This window comes from Oncorhynchus mykiss, chromosome 20, assembly GCF_013265735.2.
Source record: "Oncorhynchus mykiss isolate Arlee chromosome 20, USDA_OmykA_1.1, whole genome shotgun sequence".
Taxonomy (NCBI): Eukaryota; Metazoa; Chordata; class Actinopteri; order Salmoniformes; family Salmonidae; genus Oncorhynchus; species Oncorhynchus mykiss.
In genome coordinates this window covers 7,809,301-7,837,045 of record NC_048584.1, presented here as the reverse complement: position 1 = coordinate 7,837,045, position 27,745 = coordinate 7,809,301, and the positions used below count along the sequence as shown (strand labels likewise).

Below are 27,745 nucleotides of genomic sequence, written 5' to 3'. Positions count from 1 at the left end.
AGGTAAATTGAGGAGCACAAGGTTTATAATGGGTTGTAGGTAAAGCTAATTAGCTAATTTCAGGGGGTAGGACATGTTGTAGTCTCAGCCTATCCTTGTGTTATTTATGCCTAAATAATGATTCAACCAGATATTGATTTGGTGATGTTTATCATGTGTAATGTAGCCTTACTAAATAGGCCTATGTATAGGTCTATACCTTTTCATGTCATTATGGACGTTTATTCTTTATTTTTGACTTGGCCCATACCAAAGAAAAAGTGAAATGTAAAGAACTGGCCAAATAATATATTTCCATACAAATCTATGTATTACAAATACATTTAGAAATATATGTCACGTATTAATTAAAATATATTTCAAATGGAATAAAAATACATTATAGACCCTATGCCTACCTCACATGCAATGTCTTGACCAAATTCTTTAAGTGATGCATACTGTATGTAGCACCTGTAGTCCACATCTATTTAAGTAATTGGTTTGATTTCACATTGGTATTTTTAATTCTCAAATCACATCACTTTCTTCTTTGCATTCCATCACATATTGGTCATCCTAATGTTAAAAGAGAAGACGTCACTCCCCAAGCCTACATACCAAACAGAGTAATGACGTCTCTATTTCTCACGATTGCCCTGCTGGCTACCGCCACAAACCTATTTTCAACGCTGTCTGAAGATTGAGTGACTCCGACATTTGGCACGGCTGTTTCCGTGAGCGTCGAGCGCGGCTTAGTCGAACTGACCGTGCTATCTGGGATCCTTGGGACGTCCATACCCCCCATTGAAGTTGACATTTACACTGGTTAAGGTAATGGTTACGGTTAGGTAAGGGTTAAGGTTATGTTTAGGGTAAGGGTTAAGGTTCTAGGGTAGGGACGTCCCAAGGATTCAGAATAGCACTCCGTTGAACTGCTTCGAAACATCTTCATGGACTTTTGAATTAAGTGCAAATGGCAGTCTCGCTTAGTCGCTTCACTCCCGACAGCTCCACTAGAATGCAACAAAGAGGTACCCCCTTACCATCAGGTTCCCACAGGTATTTCTTTGTTTTTATACAAAAGTTACTGCTATATAATAAATATTCAATGGAATGCGTAATGAAACAAACGTCTATCTGTGCGCGTGATGAGCAGTGTTTTGGGAGTAAATTATCAGTGAAATGGGATCTCAGTTTAGGATTTCGGTTATTAGTGTAACGTTTTATTTCACTTTTAGGATATTAAATATGACAGTAAAAGCGTGCGTAATTCTGACGTCACACATAAATTTAGAAATACATCAAATCATAAGCGCAGGACTATTCGATTTTTATGTTAGTGTGCCTGACCCATAGAGAGGGGAGAGTGGGGTATGATGACACTTACTCTTTTTTTGTTTTACTTTCAACATCATTAGGTTAAGGGAAATATTGTATTCTTTCTAACAAAGATATCTACATATATTTCAGGATGGTGTGTATCCCTGGAAATAATCAGAAGTCATGTAAACATGACAGTTTTGAAAACGTTGTCCAAAAAAAGTGGTCTCTTGGCACCATTTACAGGGTAATTTGAGTTAAGGGACAGTGTAAATTGAGCCACCTTGGGTGGTTGACGGTGTTCTGTGATGGTGCTGGTAGGTCAAAGTTTAATTCATGGAATGAGGGTGTGGTATACTGGACAAGTAACTGTCAAAATAACGGAAACACTTGAGTAATTGAGGGAAATAACATATATAGAAAGCAGGTGCTTCCACACAGGTGTGGTTTCTGAGTTAATTAGGCATTTAACATCCCATCATGCTTAGGGTCATGTATACAAATGCCCAGTTGTGCATTATTTTTGCTACCATGGCTAGAAGAAGAGATCTTAGGGACTTTGAAAGAGGGGACTCAGAAGAGCGTAGGGGGTTCAAAGTGTGTGTGTGTGTGTGTGTGTGTGTGTGTGTGTGTGTGTGTGTGAGAGAGAGAGTCAGTCACCAGATCTCAACCTAATTAAACACTTAATGGAGAATTCTGGAGTGGTGTCTTACCCTTCCATTTCTTGACCAGTTGTTTGGGACAGGGATGTTGTTTCGATGTGCCAATTCATAGACAAGTTCTCTGCATTTGAGGCTACTGTTCTGTGAGATGTTCTGTAAACTGTTCCGTTAGATTTCTGATATGTTTATCAAGGTCCGACTCCTTGTCATCAGATAAGACCTTGCGTGCCTCTGCTACTCTATCATAGCCTCTCTTTCGCACAGGTACATGTTCATTTTCTTTTTTGTTAATGTACCTCTTCGGTGTCATTCAGTCAATTTGTTCATCCCTTGCTTCTGCTCAAATGGACTTCTTCCCTTCTCTCACTTCCTTGGCTGAAAGGGGTCTAGACCTCTGCTTGTTTTGTTTGTATACATGGGGCATGATGATGTCTGCCCTGTAACAATAAAAATGCACTATCTTGAGTTAGGGCTGGGCGGTATACCATATTTTACTATATACCGGTATTGATGCACCATTTTTGGGTTATTACTTTACCTTCTATAACAGTATTTTAATGTTTGGTTTGTTAGTTGTGATATTCTGTGTGTAATGTCCATTTTTAAAGTTTACACCAGTACTTGAGCCATCCCTCTCCGTTCTCTCTCGCTCCACGCCGCTTCCCACATAGACCTAGCCCTGCCACCTCTCACTCAAGGAGCACATTTGTTGTTGCTTGACCACTAGACAATGTTTTCAGTCTGCATGCTCAATTCAGCACATGCAACAATGTCGATGACAACGATGTTTCCACTTTGCTTCTTAATATAAGTCCACAAGTGGTGTATAACTGCACAATTAGTTATTTTCTTACATTGCAAACAGCTGGTTTGTGTTTTCTTATCAAGTTTTAGCTACATCGCATTAGCCGCTAATGCTAATCACTAGTTAGCTGGCTAGCAAGCTAGCTAATAAATGTCCTGAGTCAGAGCAAGCATGGCTAGCTAAAACAGCCTGATACCAGTGCTGGTGTAGGCCTAAATCAGCATGTTGTTAGTGCAACAGTATCTTCTAAATCAAAGAGGAATAGGCGATGCATGAATATGTTGGCTACATGAAGAAACATTTAATGTAGCCAAAGATTATAGGTCCCCTAGGAAACACTTCGTTCCTAGCCTGTCACAATAACTCCTCCCTGGCATTTACATTCATTGTCTTGTCAACAAAGAAGAACAAACAACAAAGTGTCCACTATAGAATTAGAATAAACATTCTATTTCCATGATTCCAACAATCTCACCCAAGTGTTTTGATCTAAATCGCAAGTCAAATCACAATTGCAACATTTGATTAAAAATGAGTCCTAGTTTTTTTGCCCATATTGTGGCAGTGTGGAAATGATCTCAAATGAGTGCAGGAAATGCAGACATTGATGGAAATGCAGGAAATGCAGACATTGATGGAAGTGCAGGAAATGCAGACATTGATGGAAATGCAGGAAATGCAGACATTAATGGAAATGCAGGAAATGATTTTAGGTTGATGTTGAATTGAACAGTATAGAACAATCAGAATGGAGAAAAACCCATTGAAACCACTTAGAATGTATGTTGCCACTAGGGTCACACATGACTTACTCATAAAGCAGATGTACAACTTTTACTATTCAAAACATAAAATACTGATATTTTGACCATATCGCCCAGCCCTCTCTTGAGTTCAAATGCATGACATACAGTGCCTTGCGAAAGTATTCGGCCCCCTTGAACTTTGCGACCTTTTGCCACATTTCAGGCTTCAAACATAAAGATATAAAACTGTATTTTTTTGTGAAGAATCAACAACAAGTGGGACACAATCATGAAGTGGAACGACATTTATTGGATATTTCAAACTTTTTTAACAAATCAAAAACTGAAAAATTGGGCGTGCAAAATTATTCAGCCCCTTTACTTTCAGTGCAGCAAACTCTCTCCAGAAGTTCAGTGAGGATCTATGAATGATCCAATGTTGACCTAAATGACTAATGAGGATAAATACAATCCACCTGTGTGTAATCAAGTCTCCGTATAAATGCACCTGCACTGTGATAGTCTCAGAGGTCCGTTAAAAGCGCAGAGAGCATCATGAAGAACAAGGAACACACCAGGCAGGTCCGAGATACTGTTGTGAAGAAGTTTAAAGCCGGATTTGGATACAAAAAGATTTCCCAAGCTTTAAACATCCCAAGGAGCACTGTGCAAGCGATAATATTGAAATGGAAGGAGTATCAGACCACTGCAAATCTACCAAGACCTGGCCGCCCCTCTAAACTTTCAGCTCATACAAGGAGAAGACTGATCAGAGATGCAGCCAAGAGGCCCATAATCACTCTGGATGAACTGCAGAGATCTACAGCTGAGTACAGTATTTTGTGAGTAGTTGTCTTTGTTAGTGGCCTGTATAGCCCTAGTAAGCATCACGTTCGTTTTTGTTGTTTCTTGTTTTGTTGGCGATATTTATAATAAAGAAAATAATAAATAATAATAAAGAAAAACTTTGTGAAAATAATTTTTGGCCACCTAACTTGCTTTTTCCATGTTGTTTCTTCCTTCACAGACTCCATGAAATTAGGACTTATTTTATTTGGTCACATGATTCATTTTGTGTATGGTTTCCTAGAAACAAGAAGTGGCCCAACTAACCCTTTGGCTCAATTCTCCCCTAGGGCCTGACCTGTGTTGTTGTAGTGTGAGGTAATAATATTATGGTAGAAAATGCCTTTGAAAGTATCCATGGAGAACAGATGATATGAGAGAGTACATTGGATTGTTAGCTGAGTTGACGGTGAAATAACCAGGTCAGGTTACAACAGGAGTCTGCTGAGGGGAGGATGGCTCATAATAATGTCTGGAATGGAGCTAATGCAATGGCATCAAACACATGGAAATGTGTTTGATGTGTTTGATACGAATAGAGGACTGAAGTCATGTCTCTTCATATACAGTATGCAAAGAGATGAGATGGCAGTGCGTGTGGTTTGCATGGTTTATAGTAGTGAGTTATTAAAGTAGGCAAATGGGTGTGAAGGCTTTCATCTCTCCCCTTTAGGCCCTTACTGAAAAGGAAATTGGACATAAAGCTGGTGGATAATCATGTTTCTGATGTGTGTTATGGAACAAGGCTACAGTAGTGAGTTAAATTAAAACAAGTGAATCCGGTTACTGATAATCGAAAGCAGCTGCTTGATTCCACACATGCAGACCAGGACAGAGCTAGAAGCTAGTGGACACTGAGAGGTCTAGATGTTTGTTTTGTCTGTATATTTGTTTGCACAAGCCTACTTTATAGTCTGGATATTGTATAGGTATGTTTATGTATAATTGTATACATGTTTGTGTGTCGTACTGTGCATTTTTGTTATGTAGGCCTAGTATGTGTATCTATTCGTCTGTCAGTGTGTGAATTGTATATGTTAGATGTTAACGATAATTACAAATGTACACACACGCGGACACATACACTATCCTCATGCGGACCTAATTCATTTCCATTCAAAATCCTATTTTCCCTAAACGTTAACCTATAACCCTAACCCAAACCCTAAAGCTAACTCCTAACCTTAACCATTAATCCCTTACCCGAACACTAATTGTAACCCTAACCCTAAAACAAACCCTTAAGCTTAAAATAGCCTTTGTCCTTATGGGGATGTGGGAAATGTCCCCACGAGGGAGAATTTTCCTAGTTCTACTATCCTTGTGGGGATCTTTTGGGGATTTTAGGTCCCCACAAGGATAGAAGAACCAACACACACACACACACACACACACACACAGAGAAGATGCCTATTTGGGAAATAATTACTAGTTCTGTAGCCATAGAGAACATAATGCATCTTTCTTTTGTTGACTCATGATCCACGAAAGTACTGTGATGTCAGAAATATATAGGATATCTTGCCTCTCTAGGTTCACAGAGACCAAGGTCAGTGTTTATAGGCATTTCCAACCCCCCCCCCCCCCCCCCCCCTTATCCCCTGTTTATTGACTCTGAATAGACCAAATCAATTAATCTGTAATATAGCTAACAGTCATGTCCTGGATAAACTTTCCTTTCAAAACATTTGGATTCAATTATCATGGGGATATGATATCCAAACAAACTGCTTTTGCCTATTAATAAAGTGATTGCACCATGCAATATGAGCTAACGCTGCGCATTCAGATATTTTCATAGCTTAAGAATTAGTTGACTTACTATTATGGGCAAAACACGATTTAGAACAATGACACAGTTTTTGTTTGTTTTTGCTTCCAAAGTGCTCTGGTTCAAACTGCCTTCTGGGTATTGTTCTGTAATCAAATACAGATCCAGTTTTGGGATTACATGTTGTCAATGAAGAGACGCTTGGCTGTCGAAGTAGGCCTTAAAAAGCTGACTAGTTGGAGCTTGGGACAATGATTCCTTGATATGGGGCTGTTATGTATCAAAACATGTTTCAGTCTATAACAACAATGGGCCCTGATCACAAAATAACTTACAGACTGTCAGAGTAACTTGCTTTTGGACACATTCAGTCCATTAAGTCCCATTCAACAGCAGCTCATGCACATTACTGTAACTTGACAGGAGTTGCCATTGACGATGAGGAAAGGGGGAAACGGTCCGGAGGAGCATTGGCCAGGGTGATAACTGAAGAGGCCCTGTGGTACACTGAGGAAATGAGCGGACATGACAATGTGTTGTGTTTCAGATAAAGCCATGGTCCATGGCTTCTGTATGTAAACAGAAAGCAGGGTGTAAAGATTGAGGCGGGTCTCTGGCGAGTGGTGGTTCTGTCTTTCACGGATGACAGCTGGTAACAACCGAGCTGTAGTGGAGAGGTTGGTGTTTGTGTGTGTGTGCATGTTTGTTTGTTGCTCTGTCTGATTTCGACAGTCTCCAGTGGCCCAATCCCCCTCCTGGGGTTTGTGTTTTTGATTTAGTGCCCACAAATTCCTCTCAGTTGAAGTAACAATATTGTTGCGCTTCACGTTTCCCCCTCTGAAATCCAGCAGAGGCCATAGAGAGGCTTGATTTAGGCTGAATATCACTGAGAGGTACTGTAAGCCATTAGGGCCTGGAGTCGTTTTTATATTGGATATATTTGGGAGCGGGAGATGGCTTTGTTAACTTCAATGTTCCCTATCTCTGGCCCAGATAAAAGCAGCTTTGGACGGAGGAGAAGTCACATCACAGAAGTTTTATTAGCAGACAGATCATTTAAATGGAGTGAATGCCATTTCAGTCTTTGGGGCTTAGGCTGAGTGCTTCACTAATGTTTCATAGGGCTCTTTCTTGTCACACACAGTTTATCATCATATTGGAGACATAGCTGACTATTGGGTAGAAACTATTAAACAAGAACCACCCTGCCAGAATGACTCTGACAGTAGCAGTCTATTTTATTCAAACTTGCAGGAGGTCTCTGTTAGTGGAGGATGAGCTAAGATCTGAACAATGCACAGAAGTGTGTTTTAACAGCAATGTGACTGGCAGGCAAAGTTATGCACACAGTGACCTGCTATGAGTAGTAACACACCTTGCATTTTCACTCTACATCCCATCAATGTACGTACTCATTTGTCAATAGGCCTAACTTACCTGGTAGATAACAGTTACATTTATCCATTTCAGTGACCATAGTCACTAGACAGGGCTTTGGCTGTTACTATTGGTCAGTCAAAAAGTTGCTATTTTCCTGAGGAAGCCTGTTTTCCCTCTGGTTACCATGCCTCCAATGAAAGAAGCACCGGCCCGTTTTGATCAACCTCTGATAACTGTCTGTCTTTGGCTTCTGTCAGAGACACTCTCATTCATTTAATACCATTTTTTCAGAGATCATGTTTGTCATATGACGTGTAATCACGTTGTAATTGTTGGTTAAATACTATGATTAACCCAGAAGTGTGTATTTCAGTTATGCAGAAGCAGGGCCAAATGTAAAACATCTGTTTTTGACTGGTGATCTGTGCTTAGTTTTAATCTGTATCGTGTGAGGTACTGTCAATTTGATTCACTATCTCACGCGCACATACTGGACCTGCAGTACATACAGCACATTTACAACATGATAGAACTGCTCTTTCTCTAGAACATGTAGCAAATTTAAAGGGAACGTAGGTATATTGTCAGAAAAACACAGAAAAGGGAGGCCGTAAAGCCAGATACATGTAGATGGAGCCATCTACAGTAGATCATGCAGCTGGTTTTATAAAGCACATATGAAGATTGAGATTCTTAATATTTGTGTGATTACGATCACTTTAGAGGCCTCATTGTTGAAAGTGCGTTCAGCCAAGCGCTAATGGTTTTGGTAGTTCCTCTTTTGGGTGACTGTTGTCCTTTACTCTTGCAGACAATTATTGGACAGTAAACTCAGGCTTGATATCTCTTAAGTGTTTTAAGGAAATGCTACAGGTAACTGCCAAAATAAAGGAAAGACTTGAGTAAATGAGGGATACAAAGAATATTACATGTCAAAGACTCCAGCCACCCTTGTCATAAACTGTTCCCTCTGCTACCGCATGGCAAGCGGTACCGGAGGGCCAAGTCTAGGTCCAAGAGGCTTCTAAACAGCTTCTATCCCCAAGCCAGAAGACTCCTGAACACCTAATCAAATGGCTACCCAGACTATTTTGCATTGCCCCCCCCCCCCCCCCCCCCCCCCCCTCTACGCTGCTGCTACTCTCTGTTATTATCTATGCATAGTCACTTTAATAACTCTACCTACATGTACATATTACCTCGACACCGGTGCCCCCGCACATTGACTCTGTACCGGTACCCCCTGTATATAGCCTCGCTATTGTTATTTTACTGCTGCTTTTTAATTATTTGTTACTTTTATCTCTTACTTTTTGGGGTATTTTCTTTTTGGGGTAATTTTGTGTAATGTACGTGTCGATTAGATCTTTGACACTCTCATTCATTTAATACCCTCAAGTGTTGATGTTTCCTCCTCTTGACTCTCCATCCAATGCACACAACTGTGGGTGGCTAACTCGCTAGCAATAGGCTACATCATGGGGAGCATAGAAATAACGTCTGCCCATCAAGATGAAAATAGTAATAATTCTTCAATTAGTAGAATTATACAAATATTATATATTGAATATTTTAGTTCACAACTTGTTTAACACAACATAGCGTACATCAAAATCTAGCAATTTTGTGTAATGTGATCTTAGACATAATTGACACATGTATCCAATTATGATTTAAAAGTTAAGGCGATTGATTAAGCTATACATTTTCCCGTGATCATGTTTGTCATATGACGTGTAATCACGGTGTAATCATTGGTTAAATACAATGATTAACACAGAAGTGTGTATTTCAGTTATGCAGAAGCAGGGCCAAATGTAAAACATCTGCTTTTGACTGGTGATCTGTGCTTAGTTTTAATCTGTATCGTGTGAGGTACTGTCAATTTGATTCACTATCTCATGTGCACATACTGGACCTGCAGTACATACAGCACATTTACAACATGATAGAACTGCTCTTTCTCTAGAACATGTAGCAAATTTAAAGGGAACATAGGTATATTGTCACCTAAGAAATAGGAGTACTTTAGTCAGGTTGACTGGGTGCAGTTGAATATTTGTGTTTTTATTAGCATGATATAAACTCTCATAGGAGTATTCCCCTTATCCAGAATAATAAGTAAATTGCTTAGTATACTTGTTCACTTAGTCTATGTTATGCACATTCACAGTAGCAGGACGGTGCTGTGGCTGTAGAAAACATCTAAATTGTATTACTGAGTGTAGATCAAGACAGGAACTGATACAATGAAACAATTCACTGTCTGTTTCAAAGAGCTTCAAATATTTATACTCTCCTTCTCGCAGCAACCACCTCTGAGGTCAACTGAAGTGTGCAAGTCTCTCTTGTACTAAGGAGTTGTGAATGAGACTGCCATTGCTCCGGTCCAGAACAAACCTCACTGGACACCTCAGGCAGAGGGAGACTTCCCCATGAATGGAGCCCCTGCACTCCAGGAGTCTTTGCTAAAACAGAGAGAGCGACCAGAAGACTACAGCCTGACCCAGCCCTTTGGCTTTCAAACTCAATTCAACTTCAAATATCTTTACAAATAACAGACTGCAATCATCTGAGATAGAGAGTGAGGAATAAGCGTCAGAGACACTATTGAAGCCAGACTCTGGTCTGGCGGTAAGACACCCATACACAGTGAGCCTGCCCCTGCTGTCCTCCAATGGAGACCCCGGGTAGAGCAAGACGCTGCTGCAACGTTACAGGTATGTCTTAATTATGTTTTAGGGTTATGATCTGTTTATTTCCAGTCATAATACACACCAAAGAAGATTGTCTAGTGTCTGTATTTGTCTTTCATAATTCTCTAGGCAAGTTCAGCAAAGTTATTTGGTATGTAATTAACACTTTTTATATCAACATTTGTAATATTACAGTATTTACAGAAGAGGTTTAGTACCTAATATGGACATTGACATTCATTGAAAAGGTGGTATTTTGATAGGGGGGATAAAACATTGGAAATAAGCTTCAAAAGCCCCCGAAGTGGAGATATAGGCTCCTGCCAAATTCAGCAACACCTTTACAAACTTTAATACGTTTATTCTGCTACTGTGCGCAACATGGTTTAAGTTGTCATTATGGATTGTTGCAGCTGAATCTGGTTAAGACTTTGGCGGGTTTGTGACAAGGCTTAAAGGGATTGAGTTCATGGGAAGTAATCCACATTCGGACTGAGATGCTTAAGAGTATTTTACCCTTCCCTTGGTTAGTTCCAGGTTTCTTGACCTACACATTGATACCTGCACAAAATATTTTCTACTGGGTTTTCGAAGACATCAAAGGCTTCTACTTGTGCCGTGAGTCTCTTTTTCTGTGTGTACTTTTTTCTTAGATCAACCACCTCTGGCTGAACTATAGTAATCCCAAGCAGTCACGGCACATATGATCTAATGTCAGGCGTGACATGATGACATGATATTTTGCTTCATAATGACTTTAGCTGTATTTACATGATTACATTATAGTCATTTAGTAGACGCTGTTATCCAGAGCGACTTACAGGAATAATTAGGGTTAAGTGCCTTGCTCAATGGCACATTGACCTAGTCGGCTCTCGGCTACGTCCCAGCGACCGTTCGGTTACTGGTCCAACGCTCTTAACCGCTAGGCTACCAGCTTCCCTATTTACAGCTATACCTGTTATTATGTAAATGATATCAATCAGAAATCCTAGATGGATTCATGTGGTTATATTGTGTAAAATATTCTCTTAGGTTGTCTTTAGTGACTCTAATGCCCGATACTTATGGTATTTAAACTCGACATAAACATCTTACCGATTTGATTTAGAATTATTCTGCCATTCATGTCAATGTGATCACGTTTCACCTAAGCTGTTTGACACCAGTGTTGATAAGGTCATGTTCAGCATCAGTAAAAATCGTCCACTAAACTACAAAGTGGCAAACACTGATAAGGTCTCTGGAGTAAAACCTGATAAAGAAACTGTGGCAATAAATACAGCTTTATTGGCCTTATCGAGATCTAGTCACTGATCATCAAGACCTAGAAAAAGACAGGAAAGGGAGAGGGGCCGTAAAGCCAGATATATGGGGCCATCTACAGTAGATCATGCACCTGGTTTTGTAAAGCACATACAGTTGATGTCGGAAGTGTACAGTACATACACTTAGGTTGGAGTCATTAAAACTCGTTTTTCAACCCCTCCACAAATTTCTTGTTAACACACTATAGTTTTGGCAAGTCCGTTAGGACATCTACTTTGTGCATGACACAAGTAATTTTTCCAACAATTGTTGACAGACAGATTATTTCACTTATAATTCATTGTATCACAGTGGGTATTCCAGTGGGTCAGAAGTTTACATGCACTAAGTTGACTGCCTTTAAACAGCTTGGACAATTCCAGAAAATTATGTCATGGCTTTAGAAGCTTCTGATAGGCTAATTGACATAATCTGAGTCAATTGGAGGTGTACCTGTGGATATATTTCAAGGCCTACCTTCAAACTCAGTGTCTCTTTGCTTGACATCATGGGAAAATCAAAAGAAATCAGCCAAGATCTCAGAAAGAAATTGTAGACCTCCACAAGTCTGGTTCATCCTTGGAAGCAATTTCCAACGCCGGATGGTACCACATTAATCTGCACAGACAATAGTACACAAGTATAAACACCAGGGGACCATGAAGCCATCATGCCTCTCAGGAAGGAGACGCGTTCTGTCTCCTAGAGATGAACATACTTTGGTGCAAAAAGTGCATATCAATCCCAGAACAACAGCAAAAGACCTTGTGAAGATGCTGGAGGAAACCGATACAAAAGTATCTATATCCACAGTAAAACGAGTCCTATATCGACATAACATAAAAAAACGAATAGCAAGGAAGACGCCACAAAACATCCATTAAACAGCCAGACTACAGTTTGCAATTGCACATGGGGACAAAGATTGTACTCTTTGGAGAAATGTCCTCTGGTCTAATGAAAGAAAAATAGAACTGTTTTGCCATAATGACCATCGTTATGTTTGGAGGAAAAGGGGGAGGCTTGCAAGCCGGGGAACACCATCCCAACCGTGAAGCACAGGGGGTGGCAGCATCATGTTGTGGGGGTGCTTTGCTGCAGGAGGGACTGGTGGACTTCACAAAAGAGATGGCATCATGAGGCAGGAAAATTATGTGGATATATTGAAGCAACATCTCAAGACATAAGTCGGGAAGGTAAAGCTTGGTGGCAAATGGGTCTTCCGAATGGACAATGACCCCAAGCATACTTCCAAAGTTGTGGCAAAATGGCTTAAGGACAACAAAGTCAAGGTATTGGAGTGGCCATCACAAAGCCCTGACCTCAGTCCTATAGAAAATATGTGGGCAGAACTGAAAAAGCGTGTGCGAACAAGGAGGCCTACAAACCTGACTCAGTTACACCAGCTCTGTCAGGAGGAATGGGCCAAAATTCACCCAACTTATTGTGGGAAGCTTGTGGAAGGCTACCCAAAACGTTTGACCCAAGTTAAATAATTTAAAGGCAATGCTACCAAATACTAATTGAGTGTATGTAAACTTCTGACCCACTGGGAATGTGATGAAAGAAATTAAATCTGAAATAAATCATTCTCTCTACTATTATTCTGACATTTCACATTCTTAAAATAAAGTGGTGATCCTAACTGACCTAAGACAGGGAATTTTTACTGGGATTAAATGTTAGGAATTGTGAAAAACAGAGTTTAAATCTATTTGGCTGAGGTGTATGTAAACGTCTAACTTCAACTGTATGAAGATTGAGATTCTTAATATTTGTTTGATTTCATCCTTATTGTGGCCTAATTGTGAAAGTGCATTCAGCCAAGCTCTATTGGTTTTGGTAGTTCCTCTTTTGGGTGAATGTTGTCCTTTACTCTTGCAGACAATTATTGGACAGTAAACTCATGCTTGATATCTCTTTCAAATCACAAGAGAAGTGTTTAAGGGAAATGCAACAGGTAACTACCAAAATAAAGGAAAGATTTGAGTAAATGAGGGATACAAAGTATATTGAAAGCAGATGCTTCCACACAGGTGTCGTTCCTGAGTTAATTAAGCAATTAAAACATCCCATCATGCTTATTGTCATGTTTAAGAGTTTTCGCTAAATGATAAAAATGTCCAGTTGCCCATTTATTTGGCTACCATGGCTAGAGGAACAGATCCCAGTGACGTTGAAAGAGGGGTGTCAAAGGAGCATTGGGGGTTTACAGGGTGTGCGTGCGTGTGCATGTGTGTGTGTGTCTGTCAGTCAGACACCAGATCTCAACTCACTTGAACGTATATGTGAGATTCTGGAGTGACACCAACATCAACAAAACACCAAATGATGGAATTTCTCTTGGAAGAATGGTGCCACATCCCTCCAATAGAGTTCCAGACACTTGTAGAGTCTATGCCAGGGTGCATTGAAGTGGTTCTGGCCGCTCTGGCAGCTCGTGGTGGCTCAACACCCTAACACACTTTATGTTGGTGTTCCCTTTATTTTGCCAGTTACCTGTGTGTTACACTTATGAACAACTGACATTAGCAACAAGGTACTATTAAGCTGTTAAATGTTTATGGCATCTCTTAAGAATTAATATTTGAAATGGTTTTATCTCTTTGATCAAACAGTGTTTCCTTTATAAAAATGAATGTTTGCCTTTTCTAATGCCTTAGAATTAAACAGACAATTTGAACTGGTGACTAAAAGCATACTTGGCGTTATGATTAAATAGCTCTTGTCTAAAAATATGTCACAATGTAAGATTGAGTAGAGGGATGTGATATCTACAGATGAAAATGAGCCTTGTTGCTAACTCCGGCACGTTTACATTGAGGTTGAACCTGAAATGTTGATTAATGTGCACTGTCCGTTGAATGTCGTTTTTTTTTTCAGTCTGACGCACTCATAGTTGTAGGTGTGAGTTGTGAGTGTTCTGCCCGGGTGTTCTAAAATCATTGGCCGAGGAATGTACCTAAACATCTGGTCCCAGTTAAATGGACAACATCACCGCTATCAGATATGCTGTAAATATTTTAATCAAAGAATGCTCTAAAAACAACATTACTCCATGTTTATAGCGGACTTGTAAATATGATAGTTAGTTTACGTGAAGATAAGACATACACTGTCCGCACAACCTACTCTAACATTCTCTGATAGATATTTTAGAACTATTTTTTAAAAATTATTATGCTTGTTGTAATGAACTACTACAGAATTGGCATATGTTGTAATCTAACTGATAAATTTGTTTTATTTTTTCTCCGCTTTGGCAGAAGGTTATGGATTCTGACTGATTGGACGAGTGTTGTAATGCAACATTCTCCCTCTGTAAGAATGCAGTGAGCTCACACATCACACAGATGTTTTCAATCAATATTTGTTGACACAAAGCACCATTAGTTTACTGATCACATTTGCATAAACATTTTGCGATTTTCTTATTTACCTTGCATGTTTTCTAAATTGGTTTTCGTACCGAGTTTACATACAGTGGCCCTGGAAGTACAAACATGTGTAGAACATAAGTACTATGGGGCCTAAGTACCAGCCACACACAGAAAACATCAACGGCATCCCGCCCTAAACAGCCTGCATTCCCCACCAATGACTTGCGCTCAACAGAAGTAAACAAACAGTCTATCTGGTCTGTCTGTACGAGTTGTGGTGAAAGGGGATCATCTGTTTGTTGGACACCCCAGCCCCATGTAAACAAACAATAGAACTGGCCTAGTGAATGTGAACGAATTTCCAATGTCAGAATGGGGGGCTTCCCATGTTTACTCCTTCCAGCGTTGAACCTCCTAACAGTTTACATGGAGGAAATACTAGTGTCTTGGCTATTTACTTCAGCGTTAGTGTGTAATTACTTGACAGAGATCAATAAAGGCTTGCTTGACAAATGCTTGGCAGTTTTATGGCAAGCATTTTTTTCTGCTCAGAAGTCAATTTTGCTCCCTTACAAGAACTCGTAACAAAGCTCCCCATGTTATGTAATTAAAAACACTGGTTTACATGGATTACAGCAGCTTAAAGCTGGAATCCTTAATGGTGAAACTTCCGCGTCCGTTTGCGCTATTACAACAGCAAAGAAGTTACTGCAAACAACGAACACAGTTTTTCCCCCCTCTGGCTTCATTGCACGCGCGATAGAACAGGAGCATAGCAAAACTATTTTTACCTGGATGCGTGATGCACCCCACCTGTGCTTGTCAACAAAACAACAACAATAACAACGGCCGTGGGGCGGACAGTGCTGCTGTTGCCCCCTGGTGCAGATTCCGTCTTTAAATGTCAATATCTTTAGCTGTCTCACATCGAACGATCTCATATAGATTGTGGTCTCCCAGTTGTCTTTTTTTTTTATAATACAGTTAGCCGTTTTTGTAATTTCATCAGTAACTTGCTGTATTAATCGACAGTATGATACTGTATAAACTGAATACAGTAGATTGCCATAGAATGCACAGTAAAATACTGTAAATGTGTTTTACAGTATGTTATGATGCATTATGGGAAAATGTTGTGGGTGGGGAAAGAGTCTCTGTCTCATTAACCTATTTTAAGGTGCACCTTATAAGAGGCTATATTTGTTGCACCTGTTAGTGAGACTGCTATACCCGCGCAGAGTACGGTAATATACTGTATTTTAGGAATTCTACAAACCTTGTGCTGAAACTCTACAACAGGGTTCCCCAAATGAATTTGGCCCACAAAACCGGCTCCAAAAGATTTTAATGTTGGAAATCTGTTAACAAGTATTCCCGCGCATAATTAAGAGACGTGATTGTATACAAATGTAAGCATTATTATGTTTTAGTCAAATATTATATCTGTTTGAGCATCTCGCGGTCAATTTGACATCTACAAATTATGTTTAATTATGTTCCGGACCCCCAACCATCCGCTCAAGACAAAATTGGCCTGTGACTGAATCTAGTTGATGATCCCAGCTCTACAGTAACAAACTGGCCAATTGCTACCAGTAATTTACTGTAATTCAGAATACAGTATCGTTCCACATTTTTGGAGCGCCAAAAACCTTTTGAACACTATTGGGTACATGGTATTGTTGTTTCTCATTCATTAACATATTTTGAGGCATATCTTGTAAGAAGCTATATTTGTTGCATCAGTTAGTTAGAGTGCTGTACCAATTTAAGTGATATGTGGTAGTAATTCCCAAACAATGACATTTATATAGGGGACAGATCAGAGTGGCAGCAAGTCTCAAACCTTTAATGGTTGAATGGTTAGCCATGTTCTTTGATCTGTTTTGCCCTGTAGTCATTGTCTGTTTAGACGCCTTTATTAAGGTCTAAAGTGAAAGTGAAAAAACATCAAATATAATTTGGTATGATGTAATATGTTATTAAATATTCCCTATTAGCAATTGCAGATTTTTATTTTCAATACCATTTAACAGTAAAGTACTGTATTGCTGTTTTGTTATATACTGTATTTACTGCAACATATTGTAAATTATGGCGCATTTTGGTGAATAATTGTGGGAGGAAAAAGAATCGCTGGCACATTAACATATTTTAAGTGGCTATATTTATTGCACCCTCATGAAGCTGGTCGAGAGAATGCCAAGAGTGTGCAAAGCTGTCATCAAGGCAAAGGGTGGCTACTTTGAAGAATCTTAAATTTGTTTAACACTTTTTTGATTATTACAGGATTACATATGTTTTATTTCATAGTTTTGATGTCTTCACTATTATTCTACAATGTAGAAAATAGTAAAAAGAAAGAAAAACCCTTGAATGAGTAAGTGTGTCCATACTTTTGACTTATACTGTACAGTTGAAGTCAGAAGTTTACATACACTTAGGTTGGAGTCATTAAAACTCGTTTTTCAGCCACTCCACAAATGTCTTGTTAACAAACAATACTTTTGCCAAGTCGGTTAGGACATCTACTTTGTGCATGACACAAGTAATTTTTCCAACAATTGTTTACAGACAGATTATTTCAGTGGGACAGAAGTTTACATGCACCAAGTTGACTGTGCCTTTAAACAGCTTGGACAATTCCAGAAAATTATGTCATGGCTTTAGGCTAATTGACATAATTTGAGTAAATTGAGGTGTACCTGTGGATGTATTTCAAGACCTACCTTCAAACTCAGTGCCTCTTTGCTTGACATCATGGGAAAATCAAAAGAAATCAGCCGTCATACCACTCAGGAAGGAGATACATTCTGTCTCCTAGAGATGAACGTACTTTGGTGCGAAAAGTGCATATCATTCCCAGAACAACAGTAAAGGACCTTGTGAAGATGCTGGAGGAAACCGGTACAAAAGTATCTATATCCACAGTAAAACGAGTCCTATATCGACATAACATGAAAGGCCGCTCAGCAAGGAAGAAGCCACTGCTCTAAAACTGCCATAAAAAAAGCCTCACTACGGTTTGCAACTGCACATGGGGACAAAGATCGTACTTTTTGGAGAAATGTCCTCTGGTCTGATGAAACAAAAATAGAACTGTTTGGCCATAATGACCATCGTTATGTTTGGAGGAAAAAGGGGGAAGCTTGCAAGACAGGGAACTCCATCTCATCCGTGAAGCACGGGGGTGGCAGCATCATGTTGTGGGGGTGCTTTGCTGCAGGAGGGACTGGTGCACTTCACAAAAGAGATGGCATCATGAGGCAGGGAACATTATGTGGATATATTGAAGCAACAACATCAGTCAGGAAGTTAATGCTTGGTCTTCCAAATGGGTCTTCCAAATGGACAATGACCCCAAGCATACTTCCAAAGTTGTGGCAAAATGGCTTAAGGACAACAAAGTCAAGTTATTGGAGTGGCCATCACAAAGCCCTGACCTCAATCCCATAGAAAAAGTGTGGGCAGAACTGAAAAAGCATTTACAAGGAGGCCTTCAAACCTGACTCAGTTACACCAGCTCTGTCAGGAGGAATGGGCCAAAATTCACCCAACTGATTGTGCGAAGCTTGTGGAAGGCTACCCAAAATGTTTGTCCCAAGTTAAACAATTTTAAGGCAATGCTACCAAATACTAATTGAGTGTATATAAACTTCTGACCCTGTCACGCCCTGACCTTAGAGATCCTTATTATTCTCTATGTTTGGTTAGGTCAGGGTGTGACTCGGGTGGGAAAATCTATGTTTTCTATTTCTTTGTGTTTTTGGCTGAGTATGGTTCCCAATCAGAGGCAGCTGTCTATCGTTGTCTCTGATTGGGGATCATATAAAAGTTGTCATTTTCCTTTTGGGTCTTGTGGGATCTTGTTTTCTGTAAAGTTTATTTTGCCTTACAGAACTGTGCGCTTTCGTTTTTGTCATTGTTATTTTGCTTTTGGTATCATCAATAAAAAGAACGATGTACGCCTACCACGCTGCACCTTGGTCCGGTCATTCCACAAACGAGAGCCCTAACAGACCCACTGGGAATGTGATGAAAGAAATCAAAGCTGAAATAAATAATTCTCTCTGCTATTCTTTCATTTCACATTCTTAATATAAGGTGGTAATCCTAACTGACCTAAAACAGGGAAGTTTTATGAGGAATAAATGTCAGGAAATGTGAAACTGAGTTTAAATGTATTTGGCTAAGGAGTATGTAAACTTCCGACTTCAACTGTATATAGGGAACAGATCAGAGGGGTATTGGAAGCCTTTGTTTAGGCCTCTAGAAGTGCAAGTGATATAAAACACCTATTATTTTTTAATATGCTGTAATTTTCAAATGCCTACAGATACCTGCTTGCTCTAATCCCTTGTAATTACAGTAAAATACTGTAGAAATAATATTCTTACAGTTTATAGTCACTTTTACTGTATTGCACTGTGTTTCATTGCTCTGGCATGGATTTACCGTGAATATCTTAGTATTGTATTGGCACTATCCAGAAACCTTCAGACATACGTATATCATAAGATATCTTGTTGTAATTACAAATATTTTGAAGACCTGAACTACAACAACATTTGAAGTAACGGTTACAAAAAAAGTTTTACTTGCTATGACTGTGATATGTGTTTTCTTTCATCAACCTTGGTTGAATGCACTGACTAAGATGCTTACTTACGCGCCTGCTAAATGTCATATAAAAATGTAAACTTGCAAAGAGCACTGGGTAATATGTTGCTGCATGTGTAATTCTATTAATATTCTGTACATTTGATTACAGTAAAAATGTTGCTTCCGTAAAATGGATTACTGTAAAATGGATTACAGTAGCTGTACTGTACAATAAATTAGAATAACTTTCTGGCCAATAGCTATCAGTAAGTTACTGCACATTTTTACAGTAAATGTTTTACATTATCGATATGCACTTGTATACTGTTATCTGCAGGTTTGACAACACCTCATATAAATTGATTTAGACAAAGAGTGAGGAGAGTCAAAAAGAGAGAGAGTGAAGAGAAAGTAGATGAGAGAGTGATGGAAGTTTCAAGAGAAACAGAGAGAGAGGAGTTGGGGAGTTGCGGGGGGGGGGGTGGGAATGGATATGGAAATTGAGAGTTCGACATGGTCCAGGCCCCTGTCAGCCAGGAAAGGTGAACATGCTCCATCTGCTCAGGACAGAGAGAGGGATGGAATGGGTCATATTGCCACAGGACAAGTCTCACGGCGTACCTATCAAATCAGAACAACAACTGTTTGGAAACAATATAATGACAAAGATATTATAAAGCAATAGTTGTTCTCTACAATAAGTTGGTTGTCTGGTTGTGTCATTTTTATGAGTGAAAAATGCTAAAATCCTTCATTTATCCCCTCGAAAAATGGAGAAGCTGATTTCAATGCCAAGTCTTGGGGAGCAGCTCTTAAAAAATACATTTTATATGTTCAAACTGTCATTTCAGACATTCTTCTTGACAACCTTCATTCACACCTGAATCATCCTTGTCTTGGATCAGTTTAGGCGATCTCAAAACCGACTTAAGGATTCAGGCAAAAAACAAATGTTGTTGAACCAAGATCGATTTAATTGTCCTCTCTCTCTCTCTCTCTCTCTCACACCATCCTCCCTCTCTCCCTCTGAGCCATCTCACCCCTGTAGGAGCCCAGAGGGCTTTAGTACCCCATCCCAACACTGACCACTCGGATTAATGGCTGTTTTGGCAACAAATGAGCTCATGGCTAATTGGCTGAGCTGATGTTTCCTGCTGAATGCTACCTGGTTCCATTGTGGCCGGCGTCATGGCTGGCCGCTTCCAGCCGAGGCTCAGGCTGGTAATTGAGCAGTCGTTTAACCGTGCAGTGGTGGGGAAGTTAGAGGAAGAACCTCAGCCTGTCATTTGGATAAAATGATAATGGAAGATAATGAAATGACAGCTTTTTAGTGTTGGAAGTGCATAATCCTTTCTTGAAAAAGTTAGAGAAACTGAATTGACCAGATCAGGGTTTACTTGTACATTTCTACAGTAAGGGGCGTAGAACTCTGCATACAGTATTCCTGTTTGTGGTAGGTGAAAGGATTTCCTTGGCAGCCGTGAAGTGTTACAGCTTGACGCACCGTTTACCCTGAGATCAAATCAAACGTTATTAGTCACATGCTTCGTAAACAACAGGTGGGGAGTAACAGTGCTTACTTACGGGCCCTTCCCAACAATGCAGAGAAAAAAAAGCGAAATAACAGAAAAGTTAAAAAACAAGTAACTTGCCTATATACAGTGGAGCAAAAAAGTATTTAGTCAGCCACCAATTGTGCAAGTTCTCCCACTTAAAAAGATGAGAGAGGCCTGTAATTTTCATCATAGATACACTTCAACTATGAGAAAAAGAAATCCAGAAAATCACATTGTAGGATTATTAATGAATTCATTTGCAAATTATGGTGGAAAATAAGTATTTGGTCACCTACAAACAAGCAATATTTCTGGCTCTCACAGACCTGTAACTTCTACTTTAAGAGGCTCCTCTGTCCTCCACTACCTGTATTAATGGCACCTGTTTGAACTTGTTATCAGTATAAAAGACACCTGTCCACAACCTCAAACAGTCACACTCCAAACTCCACTATGGCCAAGACCAAAGAGCTGTCAAAGGACACCAGAAACAAAATTGTAGACCTGCACCAGGCTGGGAAGACTGAATCTGCAATAGGTAAGCAGCTTTGTTTGAAGAAATCAACTGTGGGAGCAATTATTAGGAAATAGAAGACATACAAGACCACTGATAATCTCCCTCGATCTGGGGCTCCACGCAAGATCTCACCCCGTGGGGTCAAAATTATCACAAAAACGGTGAGCAAAAATCCCAGAACCACACGGGGGAACCTAGTGAATGACCTGCAGAGAGCTGGGACCAAAGTAACAAAGCCTACCATCAGTAACACACTACACCGCCAGGGACTCAAATCCTGCAGTGCCAGACGTGTCCCCCTGCTTAAGCCAGTACATGTCCAGGCCCGTCTGAAGTTTGCTAGAGAGCATTTGGATGATCCAGAAGAAGATTGGGAGAATGTCATATGGTCAGATGAAACCAAAATATAACTTTTTTGGTAAAAACAAAGGACAGAGGACAAAGAATGCTGAGTTGCGTCCAAAGAACACCATACCTACTGTGAAGCATGGGGGTGGAAACATCATGCTTTGGGGCTGTTTTTCTGCAAAGGGACCAGGACGACTGATCCGTGTAAAGGAAAGAATGAATGGGGCCATGTATCGTGAGATTTTGAGTGAAAACCTCCTTCCATCAGCAAGGGCATTGAAGATGAAACGTGGCTGGGTCTTTCAGCATGACAATGATCCCAAACACACCGCACGGGCAACGAAGGAGTGGCTTCGTAAGAAGCATTTCAAGGTCCTGGAGTGGCCTAGCCAGTCTCCAGATCTCAACCCCATAGACAATCTTTGGAGGGAGTTGAAAGTCTGTGTTGCCCAGCAACAGCCCCAAAACATCACTGCTCTAGAAGAGATCTGCATGTAGGAATGGGCCAAAATACCAGCAACAGTGTGTGAAAACCTTGTGAAGACTTACAGAAAACGTTTGACCTCTGTCATTGCCAACAAAGGGTATATAACAAAGTATTGAGATAAACTTTTGTTATTGACCAAATACTTATTTTCCACCATAATTTGCAAATAAATTCATTAAAAATCCTACAATGTGATTTTTTTCCCTCATTTTGTCTGTCATAGTTGAAGTGTACCTATGATGAAAATTACAGGCCTCTCTCATCTTTTTAAGTGGGAGAACTTGCACAATTAGTGGCTGACTAAATACTTTTTTTGCCCCACTGTACATGGGGTACCAGTACCTTGTCGATGTGCAGGGCTATGAGGTAATTCAGGTAGATATGTACATATACGTAGGAAGAGAGTGACAGATAGTTAACAGTAGCAGCAGCGTATGTGATGAGTCAAAGTTACTGCAAAATCGGTCAATGCAGATAGTCCGGGTAACTATTTGCTTAACTATTTAGCAGTCTTATGGCTTGAGGTTCCTGTTGGTTCCATACTCGGTGTATTGTTACCACTTGCCGTACGGTAGCAGAAAGAATGGTCTATGACTCGGGTGGCTGAAGTCTTTTGACAATTTTTAGGGCTTTACTCTGACACCGCCTGTTACTGGGCCTTACTCACTACCCTCTGTAGCGCCTTGCATTCGGATGCTGAGCAGTTGCCATACCAAGCGGTGATGCAGCCAGTCAAGATGCTCTCAATGGTGCAGCTGTAGTACTTGTTGAGGACCATGCCAAATCTTTTCAGCCTTTAGAAGGATGAGGCATTGTTGTGCCCTTTTCACGACTGTGTTGGTATGTTTGGACCATGATAGATGCCTAGTGATTTGGACGCCGAGGAATTTGAACTTGAGCCCGTTGATGTGAATGGGGGCATGCTCGGCCCTCTGTTTCCTGTAGTCTAGCTCCTTTGTCTTGTTGAGGGAGAGGTTGTTGTCCTGGCACTACACTGCCAGGTCTCTGACCTCCCTATAGGCTGTCTCATCGTCATCGGTGATCAAGCCTACCAACTTCGTGTCGTCATTGCTTTAATGTTAGCAGAGGACTATTTTTGGTGGCAGTGTTTTCTGTGTGTTAGGTTAGTTAAAGTCAAGGGGTAGTGAAGGCTTGCTCTGGTCTTGGCACAGAGTTCTAAGTTCCATCAGAGCTGTTTCAGGAACAACAACCTATAGATCCAGTTAGTGTTAGAAACCCATGTCTGGTGTGTTTGGGTACAGAGTGTTCCTACTGTACTCATGTTTAATAGAGGAGCTTATGGGTTCCCTGACAGTCCTCCTGTGTGGGTAACAATACCTCACCCTGGCTGGTCAACACACTTGCAAATATCAGAACAAGCAGCCTGTAAAAGACCAAAGGAAAGCTGTCAGGAATGGGTACTGCACTCATAAACTCAGCAAAAAAAGAAACGTCCCCTTTTCAGGACCCTGTCTTTCAAAGATCATTTGCAAAAATCCAAATAACCTCACAGATCTTCATTGTAAAGGGTTTAAACACTGTTTCCCATGGTTGTTCAATGAACCATAAACAATTAATGAACATGCGCCTGTGGAACGGTCGTTAAGACATTAACAGCTTACAGACGGTAGGCAATTAAGGTCACAGTTATGAACATTTAGGACACTAAAGAGGCCTTTCTACTGACTCTGAAAAACACCAAATGAAAGATGCCCAGAGTCCCTGCTCATCTGCGTGAACGTGCCTTAGGCATGCTGCAAGGAGGCATGAGGACTGCAGATGTGGCCAGGGCAATAAATTGCAATGTCCGTACTGTGTGACACCTAAGACAGTGCTACAGGGAGACAGGATGGAGAGCTGATCGTCCTCGCAGTGGCAGAACACGTGTAACAACACCTGCACAGGATTGGTACATCCGAACATCACACCTGCGGGACAGGTACAGGATGGCAACAACAACTGCCCAAGTTACACCAGGAATGCACAATCCCTCCATCAGTGCTCAGACTTTCCGCAATAGGCTGAGAGAGGCTGGACTGAGGGCTTGTAGGCCTGTAGGCCTCACCAGACATCACCGGCATCAATGTCGCCTATGGGCACAAACAAAAAGTGTTCTTCACTGACGAGTCACGGTTTTGTCTCAACAGGGGTGAGGGTCGGATTCTAGTTTATTGTCGAAGGCCTGTACTCGATGTAACGGGTCCGGAGTTGGAGGGTCCGTCATGGTCTGGGGCGGTGTGCCATCGGACTGAGCTTGTTGTCATTGCAGGTAATCTCAATGCTGTGCGTTACAGGGAAGACAGCCTCCTCCCTCATGTGGTACCCTTCCTGCAGGCTCATCCTGACATGACCCTCAAGCATGACAATTCCACCAGCCATACTACTAATTCTGTGCGTGATTTCCTGCAAGACAGGAATGTCAGTGTTCTGCCATGGCCAGCGAAGAGCCCGGATCTCAATCCCATTGAGCACGTCTGGAACCGTTTGGATCAGAGGGTGAGGTCTAGGGCCATTCCCCCCAGAAATATCCGGGAACTTGCAGGTGCCTTGGTGGATTAGTGGGGTAACATCTCACAGCAAGAATGGGCAAATCTGGTGCAATCCATGAGGAGGAGATGCACTGCAGTACTTAATGCAGCTGGTGGCCACACCAGATACTGACAGTTACTTTTTACCCCCCCTTTGTTCAGGGACACATTATTCCATTTCTGTTAGTCACATGTCTGTGGAACTTGTTCAGTTTATGTCCCAGTTGTTGAATCTTGTTATGTTCATACAAATATTTACACGCTAAGTTTGCTGAAAATAAACGCAGTTGACAGTGAGAGGACGTTTCTTTTTTTGCTGAGTTTCGAAAAAAATTGTTCAAAAAGGGTTCTGCGGATGTCCCCATAGGATAACCCTTTTTGGTTCCAGGTAGAACTTTTTTGGGTTCCATGTAGATCCCTCTATGGAACGAAAATGGTTCTACCTGGAACCAAAAGGGTTCTACCTAGAACAGAAAAGGTTCCTCAAACAGTTCTCCTATAGAGACAGCCGACTAACCCTTTTAGGTTGTAGGTAGCACATTTTTTTCTAAGACTGTGAGATGGATGAGGGGATATGGATAATGCCATGAATTTTAAGGAGCACTTGAGATGGACACTTTTCAGTACCTTGTTCATCTCATGTCTTTTCTCAGTTCCTGTAATATTTAGGTGGAAGTCTGTCTGTCTGATGTTTATTAGCTATAATATTAGATGCAAATGGGAGTGTTGTTATTGCCTGATGTTCAGTCCCTGCGCTCTTATTAATTTGAACAGTATAATATTCTGTAAGACTGAGTGTTATGAGATAGTAAATGTCCAAGGCTGTCCCTGTTTTCATTGGCAGGTTTTCCTATCCAAATACATGTTGTCATCAGAATGGTTGAGAAAAATGCCATTGCTCTAATTCGCCGTAATTTCCCACTAAACTATTTAGTGGAGTTCTTATCACATGGGAAAGAGTATGTTTATACCAGATGACAGCAGGCCAACAATTTATCAATATTCCGTAGAAACGATTCTAAAACAATACTTACGAACGGAACTTTGAATGTTTGCACGCATAGAAAAGTGTGATATATCAAACAATCTTATGAGCGTCAAACACACACGGTAGTAGAAAACCATGGATAAATACCAATTGTTCTTAGCCTCAGTGCTCGCGACACCTGCTCGTCGAACATCTCATTCCAAAATCATGGGCATTAATATGGAGTTGGTCCCCGCTTTGCTGCTATAACAGCCTCCACTCCTCTGGGAAGGCTTTCCATTAGATGTTAGAACATAGCTGAGGAGACTTGCTTCCATTCACCCACAAGAGCATTAGTGATTTTGGGCACCGATGTTGGGTGATTAGGCCTGACTCGCAGTCGGCCTTCCAATTCATCCCAAAGGTGGGGTTGATTGGGTTGAGGTCAGGGCTCTGTGCAGGCCAGTCAATTTTTTCTGCACCAATCTTGACAAACCATTTCTGTATGGACCATTGTCATGCTGAAACAGGAAAGGTCCTTCCCCAAACTGTTGCTACAAATTTGGAAGCACAGAATCATCAGAATCGAATCTCTACACTCTGAGTCCCTGTTTTGTCACATAACCTGAAATTAGGCAAAGTATTATAATTTGATCAACCAGGAAATGGTGGAGCAATTCTTATATTTGCCACTTTAAGTGAATGGAAGCGTTTTCTGTTCACATAGTTGAACTAGTTTTGGGATGGTCCTTTTATGGCGATGTGTGTGCCGTCTGTTGCTCCATTCGTATTTTGAACCCTGATGCCAAAGAAACCTCTACAGACTTCAACCTTTTGTGTGATGGAAATTGTATGTAACTGGTCACATTGCTAATGATTACATCTAAAACATTGACTCATCGAGGCCTGTGAGATGCCCACTGAAAAGTACCTGTTGCCAAAAACAAGAGGGTGGACAGCACTTGGATGTGTACCGGAATAGCATGTGTGTGCCTTTCTAAAGTAGGTATTAAATCCTACAAGATTGGTTTTGTAAAACGATATCTGATGAGGCAATCTACTTTCTGCAAAACAGTCCCACCTGTCTCTAAAAACATGTTCTCTGCAACATGCAGCTTATGCCAAATCATTCAACAGAGCAAGATCAGCCATCTCTCGTTTGATTTCCCAGTATCTTATATAGTATTTCACACGTGCCTCCAATTTAACAAATTACTGCACTTTATATGGATTATTAGAATAACAAATGCACTGATGTGGTCAAATTATATGATACAGCCTTTCAAGATGTGTTGCGTGAATTTACAGTGACATTTACAGTGGTGTGGCCACCACCTATTTACTCGTGTCTGACTTATCTCTGTACGCCAATAGACAATGTCATGGGAATTTTCCAGTGTGTGTGTGTTTGTCAGAAAATAGAAAATTCATCAGAAAATAGACATTCGAGTGATGCAGAATGTTGATCAGAATCACCAAGTACATTTACACATACATAATTGGACTTACTGATATGGTGCTGCTTGCAATAGACATGTAGAAACAGAGGAATTTACACACAGTTTACATACATCATATACAAAATTTATGAAATGTTTTGCTGCGTTCTACAAGTTAACTAACAAATACAGTAAACACACGAGCAGTAACCAAACACCGTGGCTGCCTCACTGGGCGACCAACGCCAACCATTTCTGATGTCTCTGTTCTGTTGTCCATTCTCTCTCTCTCTCTCTCTCTCTCTCTCTCTCTCTCTCTCTCTCTCTCTCTCTCTCTCTCTCTCTCTCTCTCTCTCTCTCTCTCTCTCTCTCTCTCTCTCCGTCTCTCTCCCCCTCTCTCTCTCT

At 40.6% G+C, this 27,745-nt stretch overlaps 1 protein-coding gene across 4 annotated transcripts in view; it reads left to right on the top strand.

Annotated features, from left to right (window-relative positions):
• Positions 1-764: 764 nt before the first annotated feature.
• Positions 765-27,745, top strand: part of myocd (myocardin) — a 136,997-nt gene continuing 110,016 nt past the window's right edge. For all 4 annotated transcript variants that reach the window (XM_036955695.1, XM_036955694.1, XM_036955692.1 and 1 more), the window contains exons 1-2: positions 765-1,041; positions 9,822-10,232. The gene's annotated coding sequence lies outside the window, so the exon portion shown is untranslated. The remainder of the gene's footprint in view (positions 1,042-9,821; positions 10,233-27,745) is intronic.